This window comes from Petromyzon marinus, chromosome 24, assembly GCF_048934315.1.
Source record: "Petromyzon marinus isolate PM22_M1 ecotype Great Lakes invasive population chromosome 24, UKy_Petmar_22M1.pri1.0, whole genome shotgun sequence".
NCBI lineage: Eukaryota > Metazoa > Chordata > Hyperoartia > Petromyzontiformes > Petromyzontidae > Petromyzon > Petromyzon marinus.
The window spans coordinates 11,904,660-11,932,488 of NC_133690.1; the positions used below are offsets into that span (position 1 = coordinate 11,904,660).

General features: G+C 44.9%; 3 long non-coding RNA genes across 3 annotated transcripts in view; 1 reads left to right on the top strand and 2 right to left on the bottom strand.

Moving 5' to 3' along the window:
* LOC116945546 (uncharacterized) overlaps nt 1-27,829 on the bottom strand; it is a 220,248-nt gene that overhangs the window by 45,021 nt on the left and 147,398 nt on the right. The window lies entirely within an intron of this gene.
* LOC142928912 (uncharacterized) lies at nt 18,340-23,259 on the bottom strand. Its single transcript, XR_012945209.1, has 2 exons — nt 23,125-23,259; nt 18,340-22,002 (listed from the first exon to the last, which is right to left on the bottom strand). It is a non-coding gene; the product is annotated as an uncharacterized LOC142928912 (long non-coding RNA).
* Nucleotides 21,838-27,696, top strand: LOC142928911 (uncharacterized). Its single transcript, XR_012945208.1, has 2 exons — nt 21,838-21,922; nt 22,741-27,696. It is a non-coding gene; the product is annotated as an uncharacterized LOC142928911 (long non-coding RNA).

Genomic DNA, 27,829 nt, shown 5'->3' on the forward strand with positions numbered 1-27,829 from the left:
GAGTGCAACGTGCGTCTCAAGATGGGTCTTGTAACTTTCTCCACCGCCACGTTTCTCAAAAGTGCACGGAGCCAGCGTGAATGATCCGTGCTGTTACCATGGAGGCTTTATTCTCTTTTTTTTGCGTGGTTGTGTTTCGGAGATGCTTGTCAACAGCCACTCGGATGTGTCCTGCATGTTAGTGAATTTTTTTTTTTGAAAATGATTCAATATATTTTTTTATACTCTTTGTTTTTTTTCCGGTAAAGTCACGTAGGTAAAATGAAAAATCAAATAAAAGAAAACAACTAAATTAAATCACGGAGGCAACACAAGCTTCCGTCTTCAGGTGGAACGGACAGAGCGAACTTTGCTGGGAACAGCTCCTGAAGACGGAAGCTTGTGTTGCCTCAGAAACGTCGTGATTTAATTTAGTTGTTTTCATTTATTTTATTTTTAATTTTACCTACGTGACTTTACCGAAAAAAAACAAAAGCGTATGAATCCTTGCGTTCACGAAAGCTTCAAATCTAGAATATATTTTTTTAATTAGCAGAAGATGTGCACGCATGAATGACTTCACTCTCATCTTCAGGAATAAAGTATCAACCCGATGCTGTGTTTTTGCCAGTTATGTCCAATTACCTTTGAAATTAATGCGTTGCAAATTAATTGCAATTGCAGCAATGCATTGCAATTAAAGACGAAGTTTGTAACCGTTATAGCCTTGGCATGTTTTTTAAATATAAATATTGCAAATTACAATTTTGTAAAGGTCACTTGAAAATTGTATTATTTGTTATTTTAGATAATATATAAATAATCAAAATGCATTTTGTATTTTGTTTCGACTCCTGCAGCAACTTGAATTGCACCTTGACCCCCACTGGACACCCGTGAATAGAGCTTCACAGCTCTTCGGGTTCCTCCTGCAGTCTCAAGAAAGATTCTGAGATAGCCTCACGGCTCAATTCAGTTTATGAATTGCTGCAGCCGGGGAACGGAGCACGTCCGGGTGGACGTTCGCCGAAGTTGAGATGGAGCGGGTGAAATCAGCTGCTGTGTAGGTGCTCGGTGTATTGCTACATCACAGGATGTCGAGAGACGATGGCAGCTTGGGAAGGCCTTCATCCAGCGGCGGATTGATCATGGCCCAACATGAATGCATTGCTTTCCAGGCTCATGTTCTCTCTCCCCCGTGGTCACGTGGAATTTTTTTCTCTGGGTCCTCCGGTTTCTGACTGCCAGAAATGTCCACGTGATAAGTCACTTCGTTGAGCTATCATTTGTGGCCAGGTCGCTTTCGAAAATAAGAGCGCTATATAGGTCAGTGGGGCCTTATCTGGTGAAACAAATTCAAACAAATAGTTTCTTGCAGGCCTATTGGTTACACGAGAAATAATTTTTCCTCTTAAGAAACAGAAAGATTAAAAAAGTAAAAGTACCCCACTGGACTCGCGGTGTGTCCTTGGCACCGCCGCTAGAAAGTATACGGTGTCCCTGCGAGCGGCCTCAGTGAATGGAGAAGTGAGTAGGGAGGAGAGGTTCAGTGCAATCCATTAGGCCTGTGCTCCGGTGGAATGTGTGCACGCTCTGTGATCAGAAGGGTGCGATTGTTATGAGAAAATGCCCCTTTTGCTGGGAGGCTCTGGGCTGGGAAAAAGGGGGTGTTAGCAGAGACCGGGAGACCCCCACATAACTCATCCACAAGGCCTTAGCCAATGGATATGTTAAGCAACCAACAGCCAATATGTCGGGCGAAATAAGACGCCCGAAAGAGATGTGATCATCGCATCGCGAGCGAACCGCATTTGGAAGTTTTCTGCAAAGCGACGGTGTTTGTAAGTCCTGGGCCTGTTTGGTTTAAACCGTGCGCGGTAAATGAGAAGTTGTTTTCGTAACGTTAAAAGTATATTGATGTTTTGTGCGAGGATATTGCAATTTGAGTATTTGTCTTCATGTGAAATACGGGGTATATATTTGTTTCATATTTAAATATGAACTGTGTGCATTGGATAGATACATTATGACTCAAAAGCTATGATACAAGAGTGGATTTTTTTTTTATTCGGTGCTATTTAATATCAATGTAATATAAAATACATACCGTGACAAACTAATAGCAAAGTGAGTGCGCAAACTGTTGCGTACAAAAAAATCCACAACGGCAAAAAATGAGCACATGAGAGAGACATCGCGAGGAATCGCTTTTTTTGTGATAAAACAACAACGAAATTAAGACGTGACAAGCAAATGGATCAGACAGACAGCGAAAAAGTTAATCAATCACCCCCCACCCTCCACCACCACCAACACCGCACCCCCGTCATTAAACACGGCTAAGTTCAACATTTTTTTTTCATTTCATGCTTCTCGGAGTGGACATTCTTGGCGGAACACCAGCGGTCCATTGTGACGGGCACTGGAAGAATGGCGACTGTGGTCATCTTGAGAGAGAGAGAGAGTATGAGAAAAGAATTCGGACCTCATATTTATCTGCATTAATCATGAGGTGGAAGAGGGGGGGGGGAGCAGCGGTCTTGGGCACAAGCTCTTGAGTCTATTTGCCTTTTTAAAAGAGTCTGGAAGGAAAAGGCTTTCTTAAAAAACCTCGGGCCCTCCACAAAAAAAACTACAAAGTGTGCTCATTCATTGCTGCCGCAAAGGCCCTGCACAATATGCCCTCTTCATTGGCCTGAATACAAAGTTTTGCCACATTTTTCTGAGCGTCAGGTCCTCTCAATGGGCTTGGGGGGCGGGTGGTGGTGGTGGTGGTGGGGTGGTGGAGGGAGGACTCTCTACCTATTTCCTTCGCACAATGGCGCAGAGAACAACTTTCTCTCCCTGCCTGTGCCGCGAGGGGCCCCACAGTGAGAATGGATGTCTCGCGGAGCCGTGGGGGAGAGGAGGGGGAGGGGAAATAAAATGCTATTGTCATGTCTGCCCGGGTTTTTTTTTGCATGTATTTGCCTGCCTGAAGAATGGGTGGCATGAGGTGATGGGGGGGGGGGCGTGGTGGTGGTGGTGGTGGGGAATGGGGGGGGGTCTAACATGCATACACGCGAATGCACATGCTTAACCCCAGACACCAAAGACAAAGATCCCCCACCCACCGCCCCCCGTACAGCCTGAACAGACTTCTCGAGTGAAATTGCTGCGAGCGAGCACCCTGTCGGCCTTCGTAGGCAGGCCGGCACGGCACACGAGGGTGTGGGTGGCCAGTACCACGCGCGGTCGCCTTTGTCTCCCCAGTGGCGATGTTTACACATTGCACGAGGTACTCATTTGAGGCTGAGTCGACCTAGGGGAGGCACAGGGCCGGTTCCAGTAATTGTCAGCGGCGGTGGCCGCGAGCGGGAATCGAACTCGGGTCGCTGGGCTCGTAGTGCGGCAAATTGATTCAACGGCAAAATGATTCAAACCGTGATAAAGACACGTCAAGACATATCAATGTAAGAGTAGTTTTTTTTTAAAATTAAGATTGCATGTTGTTTTGATTTACGTAAGTATTTTTTTAAAATATCAAATGCAAAAATTGTGAAACCAAATCTATTTTTATTTCCATGGTAAAGGTGATAAAGGTGCAACCCTGCAATTCCTTGCTCATGCCCCTCCTGGTGGAAAGGCCTCCACTATAGGAAGTTCTATTGGGGCGCCACGAGATGTTAACTACCTCGCCTGGTATGCAGGAGGCCGTGGGTTCGATCCCTACGCTGACGCCTGTTGTATATTTTGAGTTTGCGTGTTCTCCCCCATAATTGATAAAAAAAACGTGTGTTTAGAGTATTTGGCTGCTATAGATTTCCACGTAATAAGCCAATCCGTTGATTTATCATTTGTGGCCAGGTCGCTTCTGAAAAAGAGCTCTATGGCTCAGGTGGGCCTTACCTGGTAAATGTATTTTATTTAATAGCTTAGTAGATTCCTCTCCAGGGTATTTTGGCCTATTTTTTGTTAATGTTGGCCACCACACCACGACCTAACTAGCTCTAATTGGCTATTTGAGTGCTATACTTATATTGCCACCCTCTGATGGTCCCTGTTCATTTCTTTGTTGAATTTTGCACGACGATGAATGCTGTCCTAGGGCTGCCAAATTCAAATAAACCATAGAATCTACGCACGCCCCGTGCAGCAGGGCGTGCAGTGATGCATCGAATAATTGATTAAAATCGCCGCCTACGCTCACCATACACGCATCAAATTGCGCGCGTGAGAATTGATTATTTACGGATGCGTGCAAATTGCGGTATATGCAAACCTTATGCTAATGCTACACTTAGGCTAATGGGTCTGAAACAAAAAGTGTACAAATGAGCCGGAACAAAAGGAGAAACCATGGTGAAAAGGAAACAAAAATGAAGGGGATCAAATCATGACACCGACTCGCGATCTTTCACTGGATCAATCAATCAACATTTGTTTCAACACGTAGGCTTTTGAGACCAATATTATCCATTACAGAGGTTTTTTTTTTTGGGTTAGATCGCATAAACATAATACGCGCCACCACCCTATGCAGCCAATTGGTAATGTTTAACAAACCTTGCAAAACTTTACTAATTGCCTGTGTCGGGTGGTGGCGGGTTTAACGACCCATTTATATTTACACCATACAACCCCCCCCAAAACAATCTCTATTATGGATAATATATATGTTTTGCGTGCCAAAATCGGCCTCTATAAAGTGGGCATCGGTTCGCATGACAGCAGAGCGGGAGCGTTACAGGAGGGCACGGGGCGACAAGGAATGAAAATATAAAAAAGCCCTCACGTCCCCTGAGCGGCTGACGCCGACCGAGCAAAGTAAATCGCAACAGCGCGCAAAATGACGTGCGACCGATCGCAACGAGTAGCAGAAGAAAGGTGAAGTAGTACATATCTAACGAATAAAGTAAATCAAAAGTCGTAAAAAGGCAGTTTTGGGTTATAATTTTAGGGGCGTGTCCCTCGCTCACTTCCCACTCCAACCAGCCAGCCAGCCAGCAAAACTTGTTTCTATTATATTCTGAAAGTATTTATTGCCTTCACACCATTTGTTTATTTGGGAAAAAAATATATAATGGGCCTACACAATAGTATGGTGTTCCTAAGTAGGATGAGGGTGTACACATATGTTTTAAGGACGGGTGCTTTTGTATCCATCTTATTGATTTTCTAATTAACATTAATTTGGATAAATTGTATTTACTTAAATCACAAAAAACATCCTCTTGAGAGGTTCTCTAGAGTTCTCTCCAACAGAGGCCTTTTCTACCAGCAAAAAAAAAAACACCAAAGAAAATATAAAAGTGAATGTGTAACTCAACCATCGTTATAGAGTATTCCATAATATCGCACTTTATGCAATAGCTGGTCGTTGGCTCCCACTTTGGATGCAGAGTAGATACTCTGAACAAAAGCTAAACTATTTTTTTTATTTATTTTACCAGGTAAGGCCCATTGAGCTATAGATCTTTTTAAGAAATGACCTGGCCACAAATGATAGCTCAGCAAAGTGGCTTGTCATGTGGAATGCAACATATTCCTATCTATAGATGCAACATTTCTTCGAAAGACAGGCATGCTTTTCATTGGGTTTATTCAGCACTTTATCATCGAATAGCCAAATAGAGCAAATATAAACAATCCGCGAATCGTCTTGTCGTCTATGATTTTGTTACACAAGTGCTGCTTTTATAAAATATCACCACCGTACAACCATCATGCGATCTTCATCCGCGTTAATCACCCCCTTTGTCAATGAATAATTCACAACATAAATATTGAAAGTTCTGCAAGCATTTTAATTCACCCTATTGTTATTCCTAGTAGGCGGAATAATTAACCCTTCATTATCAACCCATTGCCATGTGCTCAAGTAAAAACCAATACCTGTACATATGCGAAAGAGCTTACCGTGATTATCTTCATATTCCATTGATTGGTTACCGACTGAAACCCACACCTGTATAACGAGCATCTGTATTCTCTTTGGGATTGAATGAGCAAGACCCTTTAAAGGAAAATAATTAGCTTTTCACAATTTAAACTTCCATGGGGGTTTGCCACCTCTGTTGCTAAACAATGCTCAGGAAATGTAGTGCTGAGCCTTTGGTGAGTGGGACATGGTTAATGTCCTTCAACCAACACTCTAAGGGCTGTGTAATCTCAATGATTATGAACGTTAATTTGCAAACAGAAATATATTTTTTAACGAAAACCCTGATCACGCCTTCAATAATTTTTGTTTCAGCAAATTCCCCCGCAAATAATACTGGGATTATATTTGCCGGATTGAATATTCGGTATCGTGGACTTTTAATGATGACGTAACTACACCCCAATGGTTGCGTGGTAGAACTGTGGTTGGTGCATCGCTGCTTGGGACCCGGCCGCTAAGTTCGATTCCTGTCACGGCTAACACCGGTAAGGAGTGACATCACAACGGGTCCTTGCACTGCCTCGCTCCTTCACGAAACCACACTGACCAGCGTGGTGAAGTATGGTCACGAAAAAAAACATCCCCCTCACAATGGGTTGAACATTTTTGGTGATATCATAACTTTGTAACTTGAAAATGAATTGCAAGGTACTAAAAAAAAAAAATCTTAGTAGTCTGAATAATCTCGTTGTCTGGGGTATAACATTTTTATATTCATTTTCACGTAAAATTTACCGACACATTTTACACACTGTGAACTCAGCAAAGTACATATTACGGCGTATGTTCGCAAAATAATAATCTTACTTTATTTGCGTCTGGACGCCTTGCCGAGTCTAAAGACAATTCAAGAGAGCCCTGCTTGAGATGCGTGGATAACCCCTTACGGTGCTCCTTATTCAATTATTCTTTCTGCCAACTCTAATAGGCAAAGTCCGAGGTGAATTCCAGGGAATTCCGGGGAATTCTTTCAAGAGGACGCCTTTACCACGGCGATGAAGCGATAAGATTAGCTCGCGTGCCAGGTGCTGGGCGGATTGTTACATTGCGGAAGCATGAGGGATGTTGAGGGCTTTTGGGACGGAGGGGAGGCTTCACCCAGCAGTGGATTGATCATGTCTGATGGTGATTATCAATGCGCACGTAACGCAGAAACACAAGTGCGTGCTTATTTAACCACGCGAAGCGAATTTTTTCATCCGATCAAGGACAGTAACCCCAGCGGGGCATGCGTGACGCAAGATAGAGCAGAATGAAAAAAAAGAATTCGAAGAAGAATACGGGAAGCGAGCGGAGATAGTGGGGGGGAGTGACATTCGCACGCGCGCGCGTGCGGCTCTCTCGACTCGACTCGCTTGTGCCACCCCGTGCCCCCCAACGAACTCTCCTCCCCCTCTCTCCGTGTGGTCAACGCGCCATTCAAAAACGCTACCGGACTTTGACTCGTCTCCATTTGTTTTAGTTTTCCGTGCGAGTGAGTGAGCGTGTGAGTGAGTGAGTGAGAGTGTGAGTGAGAGTGTGAGTGAGTGAGTGTGTGAGTGAGAGTGTGTAAGTGTGTGTGAGTGAGTGTGTGAGAGTGTGTGAGAGTGAGTGAGTGTGTGAGTGAGTGAGAGTGTGTAAGTGTGAGTGTGTGTGTGAGTGAGTGAGTGTGTGAGTGAGTGTGTGTGTGAGTGAGTGAGAGTGAGTGTGTGAGTGAGTGTGCGTGTGAGTGTGTGAGTGAGTGTGTGTAAGTGTGAGTGTGAGAGTGAGTGAGAGTGTGAGTGAGTGAGTGTGAGAGTGAATGTGAGAGTGAGTGTGAGGGTGAGTGTGAGTGAGAGTAAGTGAGAGAGTGTGAGTGAGAGTGTGTGTGTGAGTGAGTGTGTGAGTGAGTGAGAGTGAGTGAGTGTGTGGGAGTGAGTGAGTGAGAGTGTGCATGTGAGTGTGTGAGTGAGTGTGTGAGTGAGGGTGAGTGAGAGTGAGTAAGTGAGAGTGTGAGTGTGTGTGAGTGAGTGAGAGTGTGTGAGTGAGTGTGTGAGTGAGAGTGAGAGAGAGTGAGTGAGAGTGTGCATGTGAGTGTGTGAGTGAGTGTGAGAGTGAGTGAGAGTGAGTAAGTGAGAGTGAGAGTGTGTGTGAGTGAGTGAGAGTGTGTGAGTGAGTGAGTGTGTGAGTGAGAGAGAGTGAGTGAGAGTGTGCGTGTGTGAGTGAGTGAGTGTGTGAGTGTGTGAGTGAGTGAGTGTGAGTGAGAGTGAGTGAGAGTGTGCGTATGAGTGAGTGTGTGAGTGTATGAGTGAGTGTGTGAGAGTGTGTGAGTGTGTGAGTGAGTGAGTGTGAGTCTGTGGGAGTGAGTGAGAGTGTATGAGTGAGTGAGAGTGTGTGAGTGAGCGTGTGGGAGTGAGTGGGTGAGAGTGTGCGTGTGAGAGTGTGAGTCAGTGAGAGTGTGTGAGTGAGTGTGTGAGTGAGTGTGTGAGAGTGAGTGAGAGTGTGTAAGTAAGTGTGAGTGAGTGAGAGTGTGTGAGTGAGTGTGAGTGTGTGAGTGAGTGTGTGTGTGAGTGTGTGTGAGTGAGTGAGTGAGAGTGTGCGTGTGAGTGTGTAGGAGTGAGTGAGAGTGTGTAAGTGTGAGTGAGTGTGTGAGTGAGTGTGTGAGTGAGTGTGTGTGAGTGAGTGAGAGTGTGTGAGTGAGTGAGAGTGTGTGAGTGTGTGAGTGAGAGTGTGTGAGTGAGTGAGAGTGTGTGAGTGAGTGAGTGTGTGTGAGTGAGTGACAGTGTGAGAGTGTGTGAGTGAGAGTGTGAGTGTGTGAGAGTGTGTGAGTGAGTGAGAGTGTGTGAGTGGGATTGTGTGAGTGAGAGTGTGTGAGTGAGTGAGAGTGTTTGAGTGAGTGTGTGAGTGAGTGTGTGTGAGTGAGTGAGTGGGAGTGAGTTAGTGTGTGTGAGTGTGTGAGTGGGAGTGTGTGAGTGCGAGAGTGTGAGTGAGAGTGTGTGAGTGAGTGAGAGTGTGTGAGTGAGAGTCTGGAGTGAGAGTGAGTGAGTGAGAGTGTGAGTGAGTGAGTGAGAGTGAGTGAGAGTGTGTGACTGAGTGTGAGTATGTGAGTGAGAGTGTGTGAGTGTGAGTGAGTAAGTGAGAGTGTGTGAGTGAGTGAGAGTGTATGAGTGAGAGTCTGGAGTGAGAGTGTGTGAGTGAGAGTGTGTGAGTGAGTGAGTGAGAGTGTGTGAGTGAGAGTGAGTGAGTAAGTGAGAGTGAGTGAGAGTGTGAGTGAGTGAGTGTGAGTGAGTGAGAGTGTGTGACTGAGTGAGTGAAAGTGTGTGAGTGAGTGTGTGTGAGTGAGAGTGTGTGAGTGAGAGTGTGTGAGTGAGTGAGTAAGAGTGTGTGAGTGAGAGTGAGTGAGTGAGAGTGAGTGAGAGTGTGAGTGAGCGAATGAGTGTGAGTGAGTGAGAGTGTGTGACTGAGTGTGAGTATGTGAGTTTGAGTGAGTGAGTGTGTGTGATTGAGTGAGAGTTGGTGAGTGAGAGTGTGTGAGTGAGAGTGTGTGAGTATGAGTGTGTGAGTGAGTGAGAGTGTGAGAGAGTGAGAGTGAGTGAGTGAGAATGTGTCAGTGTGTGACTGAGTGAGAGTGTGTGTGTTTTTTTTTTGGAGGAAACTTTGAAAAGTCAGCTGTAGCCAAACAATAACATCTGCGGTGACCTTTGAACCTGTTGCGCGACCCCTCCTTTTGAGGTAATTTCCCAGATCAAGGGAGGTTTTCAGATCCCATTCAGTGTCATGGGGATTTATGCGCCAGCCATGTGTTCCCACCATTATGGGACCGCCACGTCACACCGTGCCCACATTTGCGTCTCCCATTGTGCTCGAGTGGGAGTTCTGATCGTGACAAAAGAAAAGATCAAAAATTACAAGGACATTTACGCTCCCGGCGTAGGCTGTATTGCGCGGTTCAACGGCTTCCTCTTTCGTTGTTTCACCACTCACTACTACTGTGCAGCAGCATAACAACATTTTAAGTGCACGTGACTAAACAAGGTTAAGTCGATTCACGGCCAACAGTCGCAGGCGACCGACGGAGGCGTCGCGCTCACGCGGCGCGTCGAATGTCTTTGTTGTTGTTGTGGGGGGGAGGGGGGCTCTCCTCTCGCTCGCCGGCAGTTCGTGTGTCCCACAACTCGCGTCGCCCTTCCATAAAACCGCTACTCGTGACAACAAACACCCCCCCCCCCCGTGTAGCCTGAACAGCCTGTTGGGGGGGCCAAGTGCTGTTAGCGAGCATCTATGAAAGCCGGCACGGCACACGAGGCGGTGGGTGGCCAGCAACCACGCCCGGCTGCCTTTGTCTCCACAGTGGCGATGTTTGCACACCGCACCAGGTACTCATTTGAGGCTGAGTCGACCTAGGGGAAGGCCCGTGACCGGTTCAACACGTACGCACGCGAGCACGTGGTGCCACTTTGATGGGGACATTGACGCGATGCTTCCACAGGGATTCGAATATTCGCGGCACTCTGCTTCGTCGCAGCAGCGCACCACCTCCTGAGCAGTTTGTCCTGGCCACGGATGCCGACGGGAATGATGTCACCGAAAGGAAAAGCCTAGGCATGTGAATAATAATAATAATAATGCAGTTGACTTGGAATTTTCTTTTGGGAGAGCGTTTTACGAGCATAAGAGTCATTGATATTGCGTTACTATGATTATATTTTTTTTGTTAAAGATTAATTTGCCGATTGATATCCTTTAAATGGACCAGATGAAAGCCTATGAGCCCACTCTTTTGCAACAAAACACTTGGCAAAGGCCAAAAAACGGCGTACTACTCTAGGAAATTAAAACAATAGCAGTCTCACATTTCACGAAATGCACCCCCCCTCTTTGCAGACTATATCAAGGGCAGTTTACAATATTTTCACGCGCACTCGGAAACGGCCTCGGATGATGGTGATGCTTTGAAAAGGGACATGGACATTATTATTTTTTTAGACCATTTCCAAGAAATTTTACAGACCGAGTCTCACCATTCACGAACCGTGCTGGTCATTCGTCCTCCAATGCAGGAAACTTCCTGAAAATGAGTATTGAGACTCAGTGAGGCTTTCGTGGGAAAATACTTGCCGTGAGTACATGAGCATGATAATAACTGCATTAGAATAGCAACTAAAAAACACAAATCACAAAACGTTGGGTAAAACTAATTATAAATGGCAACCATACCGCCCATTCATTTAATGCAAGCTCTCCCACATAGCCAATGCAAATAATTTGAGTGTGATCGTCATCTGTAGCAAAATAAACCATGCATCCTTCCCATATTTGTGTTTCCGCATTAAAACATTTAATTACCGACGAAACGACGTGTTCAGATTGTAAATGTTTTTCATTTGCTCTCCAACACACCGGTGTGCTGTACGAGTAACGAATTGGCATTTTCTGTTTACGTGACAAACCTTACTAGTTGGCTGTGTCGGGTGGTGGCGGGTTTAACGCCACATTTATATTTATGCTATCTAACCCAAAAGAAAACCTGTATTATGGATACAACATTTACGTTGGGTGTCTTTTTGTTATTGTACACAACCCGTTGGTTGCTCGGCATTCTGGGAATGCATATTCTCAGCATTGTTTCAATACAAGCAACCTCTGGACCGGTGGTAACATTGAAGTGTCTCATTAGCGTGAGGCAGGCTTGCTTGAACCAACGCAAATACCATTTTTGTAAGATAATGAGGTCCTGGTTTGGTGCAAAACTTTATTGCATAATAATACATGCCACGTTTTTTTTTTAATGAGTGATTACTTCGTCTCATATATGGCAGTTGTCTTGAGGCTGTGCTCAATCTAGAGACACAGACTGACCAGAGGACGCGGCAGAGATAATTTCGACCCAAACACCCAGGCTTTGAGGTTTGGCTCGGGCAGAATAGCCAGCAAAATGTGCCTCAGATAAGCACAGTGGCTGAATTGTAGAAAATATATAATTTAAAATGTTTTCCTTTTCGCGAGTAATTTTGTTTTCCCTCTCTCTCTCTTTTATACAGCTTTACCTCAAATTCAAATTGCACACCTCTGTCTGCAGCTCATGAACCCGGGCGCTGTTTACACGCGGTTACGTGACTTGCGAGGGATTTAATTAGGAGCGCGCCCTGGCTTTCGGGGAATGCTGCCGAGGTGTTAATGGTGAGCTCGCTGGCCTTGCAATCCCAAGGTCGCCGGTTCAATCCCAAGGCAACTGCAGTTGAAACCACGGGGATAATTTCTTAATCCCCCTCCCCTCACGCCTCTGTCCACCCAGCAGCAGTATAAATGGGTACCGTTGGTTGATTGGTTACCTGTAGTGGGGTAAAGTGGGGGTACTCTCACCTCTTACAGCTCATCGGGTCAGTGTGAAAGAGGCCAAATGCCCTTTAACTCTGTCGAGTGAAGGCCCTTCTCCCTGCAGGGGCCTTAGCAAGAAATTGCAGGACTCTTCCTTTGCCGTGGACTTCTCGGCTGATATAAAATTGCCAAGGAAAGATGCACCAATTGAGTTTGTCAACTGGCCCACACATTTATAGACTCATGAGACCATTTGCCTAGTCTGGCCAAGATTCGTGGACTGGAGCGGGTGGTGACAGCAAAATTGTGTTCATAAAAAGCGATTTGAATGAAGACAAACACCGATTGAGAAGCTTGCTTCATATTTGAAGCGTGCATGGAAAATATACAACACTGATAGTATGTGGTGGTCGGTCCTATTACGTCGCGACAAAAAAAAGTTTGTAAAAATGACAAATATCTCCCGTTCTCTTTTCAAGAATTACTCGAGAATTTTGGGGACTATTTTTTACGTTTCATGAACACTCCTAAAAATAAAGCGAAGGATAATGACTCATGACTTTATCGGCCTTGCACAGAAATTGTCTGTATACAAAATTGAGGGGGGGGGGGGGGTGGAGTGGTTTCGTGGTTTCCTGGTGACGGCTAACATCCCAGAGACAAGTGATTTTGGGAGCCAGTTCTGGGGTGCCTCCCTTTTGCCAATTCGCACTGACCAGCACGGTGAAGTATGTCGAACAACCCAGCATGAATACAAGTGTGGGGAGGCCTTCGTCTAGCAGTGGACTGATGAAAGGAATAACGTCAAAAAAGTACTTGAGAAAAACAATGATCAGTTCGCGACAAGACTTATCAAGTCAAGAAAACAATCTATAGTTATATTCTCTCTTCGTTGAAATACTGAAATGCTAATTTGTGTCGGTGCTCACTGTATCTTCACAATCTACAAATATACGGGGCTGCTGAGAAATGCCGAAAAAACAATAAGGAAATATGAATGTCTTACTTTAAATAACATTGCGCAGTTAACATTTACTCCAGAGTATCTTTCGTTCGGCGATCAGGTGTTGAAGTACATTAGTATATTTTTTATTTTTTCACGTGAATAGGGCCTGGCGTTATTGGTGCAGACATTTGAAAATATTTTCTGCAGTAATTTTTGCAAATGATGAAAGTGTAAAAAAAATAAAATATAAAAAACACTAAATATCCACGCACTTTAAAAATAGCCAAAGTGTTTGGCCCTTTGTCAATGAAGTACCACTGAACTAAGACCTCCCCATGCAGTGTTGGCCAAGGGAATTAGTTCCGACCATACTTCACCACGCTGGTCAGTGCGGTTTGGCGATATTTTCCCTGATATCAACTCGCAATTATAGTTAGGCGTGCAGCCGCCCAATCGAAGAGCTCAGGTCGCCGGGTTTATACAGCGCGGCGCGCAAAACCGTCGTGTGCCCGTCAGTGCACCGCACAAAAATGCGACGATTAAAACTTTCCATAATTTTGGCGGCCCGCCGAGGTGGCGCCGATCTCGTTATTGAGACGTCGCCGAGCACACGTTTCGAGTCTGGCAACTTCAGGAAGTGGGTATGACCAAAAAAAAAGTCCAGACACTCGTGCAGGTTACAGATTAGCAGGTCTTACACGGCATTAGGGGGTAGTTTAGCGCAATCAGGCCATGTGCACCTCAGCTCCGAGTCGTAGTGCCACTTGCGGCAATGATCATTTTCTAAAAAAAAAACCTCTACTCGTCTTTGTACACGGGCATGCGAGCCCGGGCACAATAAAGGAGAGAGAGAGAGGGGGGGAGGGGGGGGGAGAGATCTATAAAATAAAGCAAGGCTGGAATGCAGCAGCGTCTGAAAAGGGGGTACGGGAGAGAGAGAGCGCGTCCAGAGAAGGGGGACAAAGGATGGCAAGGATGAAAGAGAGAAAATGAAGTCAAATGGGCTGTGCAGCAGAGGAAGCCAGGATTAAGGCCACAAAGGAGAGGCTGAATGGGCAAGGCGGAAGAAAGCCGGGCTCGGGATTAACCGCGGGCTGTGCCCTATGCGACCCTGCTGTCCACGCATTGATGGGAGGTGGGGAAAGGGGAGGCGGCGGCGGCGGCATCGGGCTATCGGCGGGTGTCTCGCCTGTCCTGGACGGGGTGGGTACGCGTGTAAGGGTGTGCGGCCGGGGCGTGGTGCTGGCCACCCACCCCCTCTACCCCGTCGTGTGCCATGCCGGCATTCGTAGGTGCTACTCGCGAACATCACTTGCCCCCCACCCCCCCCCGAGAGAATGTTAAGGCTATGGGGGGGGGGGGGGGAGGGTTGTGTAATGCTTGTGCATATCGCCGCGTCGAACTTCAAGCCCGAGGAGCTTTTCGAGTGACCGTGCGTGAACACCTTTGTCCATTGTCCAGCACCGGTTTTATTTTATTTTTGCGTGAACAACTTTTCTTCGGGTAGAGAGACGTTTTGTTGCTGCCTTTGCTGCAATTAGGACCCCGATTGAGGGGGAGTCGGGCACAATTCATCTGCCACTGCAGACCTCCGGCCGGTGTTTGCGCACGTTCCACATTTCCATGACGGGAAGCAACCTTCCCATGGGATAACCACCGATGATGTTCATAGCTACAACAGAGGATTGGTTGTGGGCGGGAAAGAACGGACTGTATTAATCCGCGTTCACTATCAATTCTGTTCGCATGAAAAAAAAATAGCCATACGTCGAAGCTTTTATCGAAATGGAATGTTAATGAAAAACAATTAATGCTCCGCGTGCAATTATCTCCAGAGAAATAATCGCAGCAAAATAAAAAAAAACAACCGTCCTCGCGTTAAATATGCACATTTTCAATAAGCCACTTTCTAAATGCTGACATTTCACCTGAGGTAAAAACAGCGAAAACGTCCTACGCGATTTGAGCGACGGCATTGGACACAGCGAAGGGCGTACTCGATCTCTACAGCACCGGAGGCCCAACGTCTTGCTCCAAATTCCCGATCTTCCCACCGGTTAGGAGATCACACGCCGGGTTTTCCCAACGCACTCCGACGATGAGTCCAAGACGACAACATGGACGGTGCCGATTCGCCCTTTTTCAACGCCGAGCCGCGACGCTCGGACTACCGTACACCCACCAAGGTGAAAGGGAAAACAATAATTCGTGCGCCAGACAGAGAGAGAGAGAGCGAGAGATTGGAGCCGTTTTGAGTGACGAGAGGCGCGAGCGAAAGACCGAATAAAAAATCTGGCCAGAGATGGCATGGGATGGGGATGGGGGCGAAAAAAAATGTATAGCGTGCGAAAATGGTTCTCAAAAACCTCACACAAATAACGGAGCGCGGCCCATCGAGCGTCGTGAGGTTGCTGAACGAGACGTGGGCGTAAGGGCTGGGTGCTCCACACTTTGTAAAAATGTTAAATAGTGGTGATGACGATGATGCTGTTTCAAAGTCGCCTCGCTTCACGCCGATGTACTCGGACGCCGCGGAGGGCTTCACGCACGCGTAGGAGAGCCCGAGAGGACACTCCCAAGTTTCACGCTTATTTTGGTTTCACCAGGTGAGACCAGAATGTAGAATCCCGTTTGCAAGAGAGTGACCCGGGGCTTTAGTCTTCCCAGTAGGGGGCGATGATTGCTACGTGTAAAAACCAAATTGACTTTGGAATTTTGGAAAAATTCGGTCCCTGACGCTGGCGAGCAACGTCAGGGGGATCTTTAACGTCCGCCGCGAAGCGGACGGAGTCATGTCGTCACGGTTGATAACGCACCGCAGTAATAACTAGGCAGGCCCCGGAATTCGAACCGTGAGCCTGTACAACAGGCGGCGATATGCGCTAGCGACGTGTCCTGCCCAAGCCCCCCTGCTACTCTGAACGTTTTTAACGAGCCACACGCGCCAATGTTACCCGTCCAACGTGCGGAGTCAACACTCTGAGCCCTGCGTCACGCGCAGTGCTTCTGCAATGGCACAGCAACGCTATACGCTCATGCCCACAACAGCCGTATATTCAAATCAGCCACATTAACTCATCGCTTCCCCAAAATGCCACAGCGCTCTCTGGTAACTGATGTAAGCACAGTACACGACTGCTCGATTGCAATGGAACACGTTATTTTGGCGATGCTGTACTGCTTTGCCATCGGTGCACAAGTACAATTAATAACACAACTTGACACTTTCATCAGTAATACTGTGTGGCCTTAAACGGGGAAAAAATATAATAGGCGACGTTTCAGGTGATGGCCCTTCATTGCAGAAATGGATGACTATGAAGAAGGGCTATCCACCGAAATGTCGTCTATGATGTATATTCCTTTTTAGGCCACAGTGTTCTTGATGCATGTGCCGAGTTATTTGTCTTTTGTAAGAAGTTGCTCATTGTAAATGTATGATGATAAGCTCTGTTTCACCATGGTGTGTGCTACAGTACTTGCATATTTTATCTTCCGCTATACATAGCCATTTTCATATGGGGAAGTCGATATGTATTTATTGTATCTACTTATACGCAATTTTTTTTTTCCTTTGCAGTAAAACGTGTCTTTTTATGACCAATATTTAAAGTGTTCATACATTAGGCTCTTTGCGCGTCTGTTAACCTGTCTCGGTCGTGACAGGCGGTCGCAAGCACTCGGGTGGCCTATTAGAAAATCGACTAAAGGATGAGCTGGACATTTTCAGAGAGAAAGGCGAACGCTGAACCGGTGTCAGCCTTTTCGGCCAAGGCAAATGACCTCAGAGGCCATTCGCGTCTCCCAAGGCGTCAGCACTAATGGCTGTACTGTGCTTCCATGTTCACCACGCGTGTTGTCAAGAATTAGAGAAGATGTGCCATGAGCACGCTTTGCATTTCTTGTTTAGTATTTGTTTTTTTTGGCTAGGAAAGTCACCCGAGTCTCACATTTCTTCTTTAGGAGGGGGCCTACGCGCTCTTGGGGACCCTTTGACCAATTCTCTTTGAGATTTGTGGTTTCTGCGTTGGAGGAAACGAGCATACACCCGGAGAAAACCCGACGCGCATTCGGAAATTATCCTGAAAAGGTCCACATCGATGGGTCCATGAACTGCCCCCGAGGATATAGAAATTTTGGCAAAATCAAATTGATCCACAAACTCTCGCTGGATAGCAGTTGCATGCCGATATGTCCGGCTGTTATTTGTGACGTGTTTTTTTTAATGAAATAACTTTCTAAAATTTATCGAAACTGAACGAATTGTGAACATCCACGTGCATAGGCCAGAGAGCAACCGAAGATTCTCAATTGATGAACGCTTTTTTTCGCCAAGAACGGCTCAGGAACACAGGTAGCAATTAATGACTAAATATTAATACATATTAATAAATATTATGGAATTGGAGGAAAAGGAGAGAAGCGGGTCCAAGGTGGACGACCATCGCGGGGATGGAGTGATGACATTGCTTCATGGGCAGGAGCGAGAGCACTGGATCATGACTGGTGGCGACGGCATGGGGAGGCCTTCATCCAGCAGTGGAGAGAAAATGGTTGATGTCGACGATGATGATATAATGTGGACATGGGCACATTCCCCAATTCAAGAGAGAATCTATCTCATTGCCCATTCTCTTCCTCTCCCCTCCACTCCTTCCCATCCCTCCCCTGCCCTTTCGTGATCCCCAAGTTCCTCTCTATCGCTGTCACTCATTCCTCAATCCTTGCAGCACGCCCTCTGCCATCTAAATCATTCCACTCTGTCATCGTTTCGTAAGCTAAGTCAAGCGCCTTGTGTGAAGGCACTCTTTAAGTCAGATTAGATTAACGTTTATATTCATGTTAGAATAAACTAGAATAACAATGTTACGTATATGCACCTTAGGTGGGATAAATATTTCTATTACATCTCTGCAGAGTCGTGAGAGATGGTGCCGGGCTTGGATGGAGGAGGCCTTCCTCCAGCAGTGGATTGACCATGGCATATGATGATGAATATTTTAGTTGGGAGAAAACTGCTAATGATCATGATAAGAAACGGGTGTAATATTAGATCAGAGAATACAAAATTAAGTTTCCGTACATATATATTTTAAAACATTAAAAAATACATATCAGGAAATGGCATGAATTATAAGCAGGGTTCAACAATAATATTATAGCGTTGATTTTTTTTCCCCAGACATATTTAATCAGATTGAAAAAAGTAAAAAAGTCAAGTCATGGTTATTTTATTTTGAAAAAATATTATTTGAGGGATGAATCACGTAAAATTGTGCGCACACGTGTGCGTTTGCGTGCATGTAAACGTTATATTTTAAAACCACAGGTCCAAACTGTTTTGTACGTTGTGGGTTTTCAAGTCTAGCCGTTGTCTCTGATACACGCGTCTATGTACACCGAGACACGGATGTAGTCACCATGAGAAATTTCGTATTTTTTTAAAATAATTCATACGCATAGACTTTCACCACCGATATCACAACTCACCGATATTACGCAACTAGTTTCTTTTGGATTACATTATTGCCTACAGGTATAATGCAAATGTTGTCAACTATAACCCTCCACCTATCTAACCACGTGCTATTTAAATCTAGATATGTCATCACTTTGGCAAATATGCCAATATGAGCAAAATCGGAGTGTTGAATATTAACGTGACACCAACGATCCCTTCAATTGACACGTATCACCAGTTCCTCATTGTGTCAATCAAAACAAGGCTAATTTAATTAACCATTTAATCAATTAACGCTTAACCAAAATAACTATTCACACGCCCGATTTAAAAAAAATCGCGATACACGTGAATATAATTAAAGAACGCATTCTGTCACCAACATCCACTGAATATATTCGTTCATTTTTGTTATAACACTGATCTGACCTGTTAATCACGACCAATAATGTAGCAGCAATGAACTGTCATTGTTAACCTGAAGAGTCACCTGCATTGGTTGGCCGAATAATGCCAAGGCCCCCTACGATCGTTCAATAGCCCGTTTGTTAGTTGTGCAATGTGACATTGTTTGTCTTTGTTTTGGAGTTGTTGTTGTTGATGCGCTCACGTGGCACCACGAATCTCCCGTGTAAAATAGCCGGGTAACTAACCGGCCAAACGGAAACCATCATCATCATCCGTGTAAGAAATCAAATGAACTCTAAACTTCAGAAGGACCCAGATCAGCAAGCTCTTTCCCGCGTGAGCCGAGCCTTTGTGAACACCTGATGATGATGATGATGCGAAACGTCGTACAAAAATCGACAAACTGTTGTTTTAAATCTTGACTTTCTTCTGATGGCGATGGCTTGTGTTGCGATCGAAACGTCGTGATATTTTTATTATTTTTAATTCACTTTATTTGTATTATTTTATTGTTGTTATTCTTTTCCATCTACGCGACTTTACAGAAATACCCAAAGAATAAGTTGTTTTACATTTCGTTATATTTAAAAACATTTTAAGAACATATTTTTTATTACAATAATTTATTTTGGGCAAATGTGTTTTATTCCGACATTATAGGGATCTATATATCTTACCCATAAATACACTAAATTAAAGGAGTTCATTTGAATGGAAATCATTTACCACTTATGTTTCTTAAATATATTGTGTACTATACAGGTAGATTTTGCACACTTATTAACGTACACTTTATATACAAAACAGTATAAGCTAAATATGAAGAGTTGGAACAAACAGCAAATTAGATTGTTAAATAGTCCAGAAGCAAAAACATAAAAAATATAATCTATTTAGTGTAACTACATTTTTAAGTATGACAAATAATCAATATTAATTGACAAATATTGACTTTTTTTAACATTTGCATTGCGTAAAAATGGTGTAAAAATCGGTATAAAACTGTTAAATCACTTTAAATAAACATATCAGTGAGGATAGGGCTCTTTCTAACTATATTCCAGATAAGGTGAAAAGCAGCAATTGACTGCCAACTACAAGTTGACAAAACAAGTTTCACATTCTTTATAAAAAATATACTATTCTTAAAATAATTAAATCAACATGTATTTCTAACGTCCATAATTTGTTTCAACAAAAGCAATATATTTTTGTATTTAAAATAAATATATACGAACATATATTAGCTGAAACAATGCCTTTTTTTACGTATTTCTTTTTCATTTGAAAATCTTCATGCAAAACAACTTCAAAAGAACTTTGAACCAATTACCAAGCGGTATTTTAAGCGACATGAATATTACAAGGATCTTATAGAACGAATAAGTGATCTCGAGATGACGTGAACACATTTAGTGCAACAGGTTACAATCTAAATATGCTTATAAAGACATTGAATACAGTATTGCAGAACAACATAGCCTGGGTATTTTAATAACTATGTGTGTGTACACAGGTTAGTGGGGAGCGGAAGTGTAGCGGTTAGCGTGCCAGTGACGATGATCTGAAATGGTCCTGGGCCTTCCCTAGGTCGACTCAGCCGCAAATGAGCACCTGGTGCGGTGTGTAAAACATCGCCACTGGGGAGACAAAGGCGGCCGGGCGTGGTGCTGGCCACCCACCCCCTCGTGTGCTGGGCCACCCTTCGTTGTTGCTCGCTAACAGCACTTGCCCCTATAATCTGTCAAGGCTATATGGGGGATCTTTGTCTTTATCTGTGTGTGGGTGTACACTGGTTATAAAAAAAACCCCAAAGTCTACCACGAACGTTCGTTCTCACAGGCGACCACACCCTGCTCATAGGCAAAACATTTACATATTGCCTCCAATGGTAAGCAGCATCGCTCACATTTCCTGTAAATATTCAACCTCACATGCAACAGCTGCCTTTGGTCATAGAAGTATTACCCACTACATCGAGTACAATATTCTGCTACTTTTAACATGTAGTATGTATCGTGTTTGGGAATATATTGTGTCAAATGAAAAGCAATTACATCTCTATTTATAGCAACCACAAATGCAGCCGACTCAATTTTAAATGTTTTCTTTTTAAATGTGTAGAACCAAACCGCGTTGCAAATTAATATTTACCCAATGGTTGAAAAATTATCTTACAAGAATAATGACTGGGTGGAGTGGTCCTTAATAATCAGGGCCGTTTACATAAAAATCACAAATATATTTCCAACCAACAACGCACAGAGGCGTATGAGGACAGCCCGCATTCACAGTTCCTGCAGAAGCTCCCCCACATCCAGTAACGTGGCAAGAGGCACGCCAGTGACAGAACAGCAAGCACACATCGACAGAGACGTAGCCACACGTGCTGTTACATGGCACTGCTTTAAAAAAAAATGCCCCGTTGGTCGGTGGGTACATAAACGTCTTCACCTTCAGTTCGCGTTGTAAATCTGTGTCGAGCGGAGAGGGATAATTGTCCACCGGGGGTAATCTCATTCATTTAACTCGGCCACTTGCGGGAGTCTCCCCTCCCTCCCTTCGTCCGCCCTCGCCAACCAAAGCGACCACGCGTTGTTGGCTCACCGGGCGAGCAGTGTCGACACGAGGCTATTACCAAGTAGCTGCTGTTGTGGCCGTGGGGGGCGGTGGTGGGGGGGCCCCGACATTTGCAGCATCTGTACGGACACAGCAGGAGGGGATTAAGGAAGTCCCCGGGGTTTGGGTGGTGTCGTGGAGTGATGGGGCGGGTACAGAGACGCGGGGTGGAACCGGAGCTTCGCGTTGGCAGGAGGCGGCTGCGGTGGTAGACGCATCGCTACAAACGTTGCTCTTGAACCTCAACGGCCAGGCAAAGGCATCGTCGTGTCAGGAGTTGCAGACAGCGAGAGGGAAGCAGGAGGAGAAGGTTCGCCCAGCCGCGTGGCCTCCGCAACGCCGCTCTGCGTGTCCCGGCAGCTCTCGGCCACGGCAGCTCCGCTGCTGCTGCTGCAGGGGCGCCAAATCGACGTTCCGTTACATGGGGAGGAGCGCCGTTGTTTCCCCATCGGTTCACGCAGTTGTGCATGCAAGTGAACTGTGCGCGTGTTCATATATATATGTATACGTGATATGTGTAGCCTCATGTCTCTCTTTGCTCACGTGGTATATGCGTATATATGTACGACCACATGTTCTTTACACTCTGAGAGTTAAGTACCACGGGAATGATTTGCTCCTGTCGTGATTCAACACAGACACTTTGCATGATATTACATACATGAATATATACATGGTATATGTTAGACATTTATAGAAATCTAGCTTTGCTTATACATGCACATACACTGTATATATATACACAGCCACACATGCTTGTAACTGTAGAGTTTATAAGTAATCAAGTGTTGATTCTACATTGCTGCTTTACTCTGGCATTACATATAGATCTGGAATCTATGTATCTTTTCAATATCCATGTTCTATTATAAATATGCCCGTGTGCGGTGTATATTTATATATTTCAGCATAGCTAGATTGTAGGATAATAAGTTTAAAGGTGTCGTTTGAATTTTAAAGCCGTTGCAAAATAAGGTTCCGAGTTTCAAGTCGTATTTACAGCTTTCTAAACGTCAGAGAAAAATCAAACTTGCATTTTACATTGACTATTTATTTCAGATGTCGCAATTTTAACCTGTAAATATCCTTTTTTCTTTTGTTCCTCTTTACCTTACAACGAATTTACAGGTGAACACAAGAAACAATCATCAGCATGACGTAATAAATAACCCCGTAAATCCACGACGGTGTCACGAACGTTTAATTGCGTCAACATTTTCACGCAACAAAAAAAAAATCCGTAAAAATACAAAAGAATAAACAGTGCAGCCACTCGGACGGTCGGTGCGCACGAGCCACGACGCTGCAAGTTCGATCTTACAAAGAGCGCTTCTGCGGACTATAACTGAGCGACACGGAGAACGGCACCGAGGTCGCTAAAATTCGGACTCAAACAAAAAGCGTCGCGTCAACCCCTCTCGAGGAGTCGCGCGCGCGGCTCCTCGAGAGGGGCTGGCGCTTCCACTGCGCTCCCAGAGCGCTCCTCCTTCCCCCCACACCGGTTGCCCGCACATCCGTCGGCTGTCATCGTTGCTGCTGGATGAGAACGCTCGCACGGCGCTGCTCTGGCCGGGCACTTCCCACAACGAAGCGCGCTGCACGACTCCAAAATGGCTGAGAAAACGTTCAGCGCCACTGTGGGGCGAACGTTGAGAGCGGCATCACCGTCCGTGCCCACCCCGCTCGCCCGCAAGCGCCCCCCCCCTACCACCACCCACCACCACCACCACCACCCTCCACGTCTTTCGTTCGTGGAAATGTGAAGAAGAAGAAGAAGCAGAAGAATAAGAAAAAAGGCACCTCTAAAAAGACTGCGCGCGTTATTTAGAACCGCGACAACACAGATCGCCAACAACCCGTAACTACGTGCCGCATCACGATAATCATAATAATAATATTATGCAACCGGCGATTCATAGCAGCGATTCGTATACAGTACGCGAGTCGTTGGTTTAAAAAAAAAACACACACACACGGAGCACAGAGGGGTTGGATCACCGCCGCCAGCCAACGCTTTAAGAAATGTAGACGTTTCGATCACAGGGAGAGCGGTGTTGGGGGCATCGTATATATTAGCCTCCGTCGTTCCAATTATGACTTTGACTCCCCCTTCTATCATTATCATCATTAGCCATGATCAATCCACTGCCGCATGAAGGCTTCGCCACCCTGTCGCCACCTATATACCCCCCCCCCATCCCCCCGATGTAACAAGCACGACCCTCTCTGTATATCTTATTTACGAACACAACTCACGTCTTGATATTCCAAACCCACCTCGCGTTGTGTTTAAAATTCGCGCGCGCTGCGTTGTGATAACGCAGCGAATGCGTCCAAGCGAAGCAGCTATCAGTGCGATGGATCGATTGGCTCCTTGTGAACGTCGTGCCGACGTTTGAATTCACCTGTCGTGAAATGATTGTTCGGTCATATTGAAGAACAGACATCTGCGGTGTGCGTGGTGGGACAACTCTTTTGTTTTCGAAAAGTGATGAACTTTCATTGTTGTTGTTGTTGTTGAGCTCTGAACGCGTAGTTTGTAAGTGAATGAATGGGCTGATGAAACGCGAATTGTATTCAAACTTAGGTGTAAAACGCTTACTGATATTAGGGTTTACCTTTCCTGGCAATACAACAGTTGTGTTAAGATGTTCAAACACCAAATTGATACCTTTTGGAAGGAATAAATTCTGACAATGCATATATTATTACAGCATGTTTCTTTGCATGTTCTCCACTCGCACTTGCAGTTAATTCAGAGTTGATTCCTTGCAAAACGTTTCTATTTGGTGTTTGAACAACTTTAACGCCCGTTTTATTGCCAGAAAGGGTAAAACCCATTCTTATTTTTCATACTCTGATACCGGAAAAAGGTCCCATAGATATAAAATGCATATGCATATATAGTCATAGATTCAGCGTGGGGAGGGGAGGGTAATTTGTTTTTGAGAAACCCCACAACTCATTTCTGATGACCGTCTGAGTCTCTTCTCGACAGCTGCTTGAGTACCGCGTTGAGGAAAGAGATGGCCCCGTGTCTAACAGAGGGGAGAGTTTGACCAGGAGGAGGGATTTCAAATATTGAGATCGGTGGGCAGACGTAGATCTGGAACACGTTTCGAGTTTCATGTTCGGGATCCATCCCTGAGTCTGAGCCAGTTCCGCAGAAGACTCAAAACGGTGTTTGTTGTTGTTGTTGTTTCAGAGAGCCTACTTCAACGTGTATGACTGTATATTGTATACACGTAGAGTGGCTTGCAGATCCAGGATAGCATCACTGACTCAAACTTGTATGTTGTTCTGAATAATTGAACCTTATGGCGGGACCTCGGGGTCCCATAAGCCCCCGGCTCTCGCACAAAATGCGTTGCGACGTCATTTTATGTCTGTTGAAGGCGAACGACACGGCAATCTATTCTTCTCGACGAGCTCTACACGATGCGCTAATCGAAGTTTCAAAGTTTGGTTTCTTCTGCGCATTCGTCCTCGTCGCTGCGCTTGGACACGACACGGCAACAGAACGATCCGCGCCAGGTGGGTCGCGGCGTTTATGTGCGCGGTGGGACGGAGTCGCCAAAAATAAATTAAAATTAATCACGATTTTGACTTCCGTTTATTCGGGACCCCGGGGTCCCGCCATAGGGTTCAATTATATCCGTGCAGACAATTTACCTTTAAGCGTTTCATTTGCAATGCTACCTGGATTTGGTCGCTCTCATAAAGGTGTCTTTCCCATAATGGTTGTTTTTAAAAAATAATTATAAATAATATATGATTACGATTACTTGAACAGTTGGTTTTATACGGGCACATATCTTCTGCCACATGCAAGAGTGCAATTCTTCATGACCTTAGGATAAAAGGTGGAGTCCAGTCCACAACATCACGTATCCGACCGCCTATGGGGATCGAGGTAGTAGGCGTGGCGTGAATATGTGACAAGGCCAGATACTTGTGAACATTCAGAGATAATTGAGTGTTACAGTCGCTCAATTTGGCCCGGGCGGATGAGTGACGCTCGGATATGCGACGTTGCATTGCAGAGAAGAGCTTGACAATTATTGCCCTATTCCCCAAAAAAACCAAGACACTTTGGTTGCTGTTGTTGTTGTTGGTGGTGGTGTAATCTTATTGCTGCGATGTACAGTAAAAAGCAACCCGAAGCCAAGGAGGGACGGTGTGTTTTGAACTGCGATGGCTGGACACGCTGCTAACCTCTTTAACTCTCGTATCTGCCGAACTCAGACTCTGGTTAAAGATGGCAGCAGTTAAAAGGTGGTTACAAAAAAACATTCCCTTAGGTGAAAGGCGCTCACGGATGATGAAAAACGCTACTTTGAAAGGAAGCCTCTGTGACCTTAACTCTGCCCCCCTCCCTCCCGCTCCCTCCTCCCCTGCTGCACCCTCCCTCCCCAGCAATGGATGAGCTCACTTCTCCTCAAAAGCCACGTGTTTACTGAGAACAAACAGGATGAGCTGGTCAAACGGTGGCACAAATAGAGTTGGCTGGGCGGAGGGGGGAATAACAACAACAAAACAACAAGGGCATCGACATCAACAACAACAATAACATCAACATCTAGAGCTCAACGCGATTGTGTTGATGTTTATCCGTGAGCAGCAACAAGTGTAGTGTGCGTGTGTCTGGGCGTGGCAGGTTGGCCGAGTGCCCAGGAATGACCTTGACGTTGCAGGCCGTGCCACCGACTCGCGCGCGCGCCTCTCGCCAACAGCGTCCGGTGAAACCCTCAGCAGCAATTGCTTAACGAGTCTGGACTCTGCTGATGAGGCCCTGAAGGTGGAAACCCATCCAGCCGTGCGCTTTGCTCGGGGGAAAATGACGCCTGACAGTTTTCGTCGACGGACTAACATGTATTTGGCGATGTGAGATGGAGTTCTGCTTATGATATTCCTAAACTGAAGCTATGTCTTGAATTGTTATGATACCGAAATGATGTATCTCTTTCCCTGTTATGGACGCAATATAATTCGCTATTTTATATACTGTACCATAATACAACGTATATTGCCGATGAAATCCTTTAATTTAAGGTAGTGTGTATAAATTATTCTAAGAGTGAAGCCGCAATATCCGTAACGTTAAATTTGTTTTGTGGCTTTCAATATTTACAGAGCACAGTCAGGGCTGCTCTTCAGGAAGATATGTTTACAATATCCTTTGTTCGGAGCATTCCTAAGTGAGCGGTCAGTAATTTACGAAACATTTTTAGACCAAGAAAATGTGTAAGCCTTCTGGAGCAATGTGCCGTCTGGTCTGCAAGTTTCGAGCGGAGAAGTCAACTACTGTACAAGTGTGGAAAATTAAGTTACCAATGTATTTATAATGGCTTGTGTGAATATTTGTAATGGCTTGAGTGAATATTTGATACATTTTGGCCATTTGGGTAGTTGTGAAAATGGTGTGGCGATTTTGCGTGAATGACTTTCTGGCCATGGAGCTATCGTCACTAAAAATGGAATAGGAGTCGAACCTGTGTCATTTTGACAATCGTGTTATAGGTTTATTTTAGTGATTAGACTCTGTTAAAACACAATCTATATTATCTTATGTTTTTTTTTTTCAAAATAAAGAGAATATATTTTCCCGTGAATTACAAAGAGCTGTGGGATATTTAATTAAGTAAAAATACTGTAGCCTAATAAGCAAAACAAACCACTTCGGAAAATATGTATTGCACATGATAAAGCTATAGTTGTTGCAAGGATGTTTTAGCAACTTGAAAAAAACGGAAATGAATTGCATATTTAGTTGTATATGTTTTACCTACCACAGATAATATTTAGTTGGCAGTACATTTTAAATGTGAAATATTGAGCAGCTGAAAGTTACTCTTTTAAACAGCTATGGAAAAAAACTTAAACAAGCTTAGACATAGGAGACGTGGTCTACACAGCTGGCAGAACTGTCAAGATATAAACATTTAAAATAGTACGCAATAATTACTGAATGAAGAACTATAAATCAGGAAAATGAAAATACAAGACTACATTCAGGAGAGTACGCATATGTTTGTTTTCTTGCTTGTGCGCATGACATAAAATTAACAGAGTGATATATACCGAGCAGTACGTGTTTGTTGTAATGGTTAAACTCTATCGCTGTGGTGCGCAAGTGATGAACTCACTGCCCCTGAGAATGCAGTCACATTTGTTCTAGCAGCACGTGGGGGAAGAGACTCGGTGTTTCGGCATTTGT